This window comes from Culex quinquefasciatus, chromosome 1, assembly GCF_015732765.1.
Source record: "Culex quinquefasciatus strain JHB chromosome 1, VPISU_Cqui_1.0_pri_paternal, whole genome shotgun sequence".
In the NCBI taxonomy this organism is placed as follows: Eukaryota; Metazoa; Arthropoda; class Insecta; order Diptera; family Culicidae; genus Culex; species Culex quinquefasciatus.
In genome coordinates, this window is record NC_051861.1 from 6,691,748 (window position 1) to 6,696,150 (window position 4,403).

General features: G+C 40.8%; 1 long non-coding RNA gene across 1 annotated transcript; it reads left to right on the top strand.

Annotated features, from left to right (window-relative positions):
• The first annotated feature begins 2,717 nt into the window (after positions 1-2,717).
• On the top strand, positions 2,718-3,532 carry LOC119765059. Its single transcript, XR_005276476.1, has 2 exons — positions 2,718-3,106; positions 3,177-3,532. It is a non-coding gene; the product is annotated as an uncharacterized LOC119765059 (long non-coding RNA).
• The last annotated feature ends 871 nt before the right edge of the window (positions 3,533-4,403 follow it).

A 4,403-nucleotide genomic window follows, 5' to 3' on the forward strand; every position in this document is an offset into this window, starting at 1 on the left:
CAAAGATAACCAAATTGTCAGCATTTATTTGTTCTAAATAAATCAAGTAAATTTTGTCATGGTCTTGACAAAATGAATTGTGATTAGATAATTAGATAAAGAGTTCTCCGAAAGTTCAACGAATATATTCTGTAAAACTTCCACTCATATCTACCCGTTTACACAGTTCTCTTAAAGTTTCACCCTTGCTCACATAAAATGAAGCTTAATAACCATGTAAATGCAAATGAAAACACAGTTTGACCCCCGAGGCCGCTACTGCCTCCAGGGCCAACCACCAGCGAGATTCTGGCTGTCAATTTCATTCAGCTCTCCACATACTCTCTCTCTCGCTGGCGAAACCAGTCCCTAAAACGTGCACAGTCATCCTTCGAATCCCTTCTGACTTCCGTCCAGGAAATCCTCCCATAACCCCATCGAAGTTATGGCCCACACACTCACGCAATCACACTGCTGCGAGGGTGAAATTTCACTTGACTTAATAATTTTGTAATTACAATTTCATGCTAGTTAAGCACTCGATACCGATATTCAACCCCCGCTCTCACGGAAATCGCTGCACGAGCACATGGCGAAGCGGAGCAACGACAACAAACCGCCAAGAGGCACTTGGGCGCGATAATCCCGGCGTTCCTGAAGGGGGACCGAGCGCGGGGGAGGACGCGAACCATGCATGTAAAAGGATCAACTACGACGACAACGGTCAGGTCCCAGGACGGGCGCGCGACATTCACGAGCGTATTCCAAACAAATTAATGTCGAGCTGGCAGTTTGTGAAATATCCAAGGGGAGAGGGGGAAGGCATTTTCTTTTAGAGTTTTGTTTGAGAGGGAGGTTGATGGTTAAAGCACTGAAAGAATCTAACTGGAATTTACAAAAAAAAAAAAACTTAATTTATCTATGAGGTCGGTGCCTTCCTCACTACTTACAATTAGGTCTTCACAAATCTGCAAACTTTTAAAATGACTGAGAAGGTTTTTGATTGCCTTACGAACGCTGCGCTGGATGTAGAATTCGGACATAGTTTTCATACAGAAAAGTGAGATCTAGCTTTGAAAAAGTACATAAACACTTTTTAAAAGTGGTCATAACATGAGACAGGGTTGCCAGATCTTCAATGTCGGACATCCGGATTTATGCGAAAACACATTTTTACACATAACTTTTGAGCTTCTTATCGAAATTTAATGAAATTCAATAGCGATTTATAGGACTCCAAACAGAGTCGAGTGCGACCTGTAAGACCAAAATTGGTTCAGCCGGTACTGTGAAAAGCGAGTGACAGACACACATATACGCAATCCTTTGTTAAGTTTACGATACTGAGTCGATTAGGTATACATGAAGGTAGGTCTACGAGATTTCTATGAAAAGTTCATTTTAAGAGCAGAATTATAGCTTCACCCCAGGCAGTGTGGAAGGCAAAACGTTAAACGCTACAAAACTCTACAAATCTATGCAAAAAGAAACAGAAATCATGGATGCGAAATCATGTTTGCAAATTCGATAACATTGAAGAATTCGACGACATTGTTTCCGCTAGGTTCGTTGTTGTTCCAGCGGTATTCGGAATGACAGCCTTCATACATTTTTAGTTAAGTGTTGCGAAAGTTGAAAGTGATGATAAAGTGTAATGTAAAAGTGTTTAAACACTACTTTTCTTCCTGACTGACCAAAATATTAATCTTAAAAATGCTTTTTGGTGATTTTTTTATTTTTTTTTGGAAAATTTGAAAAACTGATCATTTTTTAACAAAATTATTGTAATTATGCTATAATATGACTCTAATTGTTTGTTCTATCAATAATACACACATAAGGAGCATTATCAATGAATTAAATCTTATTTAAATCAATTTTTAATAAGAGCTGTTTGGTAAATTTGAGGAAAAAAGCATGAAAAATTAACTCAGTCCTTATGATTTATACATCATTCTATTCGTTTATGCGATTGCCACACTTTGCAATGACTTTCATCGATGTTTAAATATATTTGAAGAAATAAAAATAAAAAAACTGCTAAACATTTTAATTTTTCCAAGCGCGCTGTCATTCTGAACAACGTCGCGTAGTGCTTCTACTCGCCACCAGGATGCGTGCACGTTTCTGTCGAATCCAGCCCTCTGTCACGACGGCCATGTTTATGAAACCTAAATGTTCGACGCGAACATGAAGACAGCAAAGAAGATGAAGAACGCATTTGCTGTCAAAATTTGAAAATAAACAAACCGCGTGGTAAACAAAGGTATAATTTCATAATGTTGAAATGATTTCCTTGTTAAAATAACGACACGGGACGGATTTCCAAGCACAAGTTCCCGAAGGACCCTTCCCGCCAGAGACTATGGATAAATGCCCCGCGAAGTAGCGATTAAAACGGTTTTGCAAGTTCAAAGTGCAGATTTATTCGGACCACTTCACGATGAACTTCTTGTGAGTCCACAAAATGTCGGATTCTACACAAGCACGCGATTCCTTCGATTCCCTGTGGGAGTCGACAGCGGGAGTGGGCCAGTCCTCGGAGAAGATTATCAAGGATGTTCGGAAAGACCACACTGAAAATACGCCACCCTTTTTTTCCAAGTGCCCAAACACTTGAATGATTCAATTAAGCCGCATCTTAGATCTAATTTGTTTGTGTATCAATTTCAATCCAATCCATTATTAAATTCAAGTGTTTTGGCGATTGACTTTTTGGTATTTTTGACACCTTATTTTCATTCGGGTGGCTCAAAAATTACAAGTGTTTTGCTCATGAATTTGCCCCACTGTGTTGAACAATTCAAAGTGATGAGGAAAACACTTGAAATTGATCTTGTTTTGATTTGAAATGCAGGTTCGCGACAGCTTCATGAGACTTTGCTTTGTTTCCTCATTTGAAAGTTTTGGCCGTCCGGTGTGTTCGTTTTTCGCAGACCGCGTGAGTTCGCTGCCGCCATGTTCCAGTCCAGTAAATTGCCTGCCCGGATTGTGACCGTAAAGATGAGCATCGCCACAAGACTGCGTCCTCGGGCTCGGGCTCCGTATGGCCAGCGGAAGGGCTTGGTCTCCCGGATTCCCGGATAGAAGCCAACTTTTGTGATAAAGTTCCTTTCCGAACTATTTGGTGAGTGGAGAGAGAATTTTTGTTGTGGGGTTTTGTTTTGATTTTTGGATTTATTTTGTATGATTCACAGGAAGGATGCAAAAGAGCTGCAGATGCCGTACCAGGAAGCGGTTCCAGTGAGAAGCAAGATTCGGATGCAGGGGCCAAGCTATGCGTCATTCGGATGGTCAAGGCACAGTTTGAGTCGATGGAACCACCGCGGTTCCACCAAAGAGAATTCCGCATCAACAAGAAGATTCTCCAGTGGCCTCCATCTCCGCCGGCACCGGTGCTTCACTCGCCGACGCTGAGGAACCTCCCAGGAAGCAGTGGTGGTGTCGGGACAACCGGATGAAAAAAATTACAAAATTTTTACACACCAAGTTGTTCTTGAAGTTAGAAAATAAAAGCAGCCAAAAAATTTAATTGCGCAACATCTTCTTTATTTAAAAAAAAATCGAAATCCATTTCTTTTACATGCAAACATGCATTGATTATAGAAAGAAAAGCTATTTAAAACCAATAAATATAATATTGTATTTCATGTGACGCAACACGTCAAATTCAAGTGTTTTGCTATTGAATTGACAGTATATTTTGGTGCCCAAAATTCAAGTGTTTTGCGATTGATATTTGAGTGCTCTGTACAGCAGGGTCAGATCATGTGTAGAACACTTCGATAAACCGTGGGATTTTTGCTCAGTGCAGCTCCGCCACAATCACCGGAATCACGGATGTTTCTGCACTTGGTCGGTTACTCCCTGCCGGAGATTGCAGCGAGTTGTGCAGAAGGATCAACAGCGGGGCTTGGCCAGTCCCCGGTCCAGTACTACCCAGCAAATCTCACCGGTCAATCGACAGCAACAGTTTTCATCTTTTTTCGTAACAGATTTGCACACACAAAAAGTGATGTTTCTTGAAGATTTGGTGTAAACAAACAGACAACACCAATACTGCTACACTCACAGAGCCCACGCAGTAGTATTAGTGAAGAGCCCACGATAAACAACGTGGGCTCTTCACTAATACTACTGCGTGGGCTCTTCGAGGTTTTGGTGACTGTCAAACGTTCTAGCCATTAACAGTGGTGCCAGAGGGTTGGTCGAATCACTCAATTGTTTTCAATAGGCAATCAAACGTCAAAATTACCCCCCACTAGAGGGCGATGAAACTTGGGGTGATGTTTTCATTATAACCTACAGCGAGAGAATTGGTTTGAAATTTGAAACTGTTTTATTTCATCATAACATCGACATTAATAGCAAATTATTTCATTTTCATTTAAGAAATAAATAGCTTAATTGCCGTTCAAGAGCCA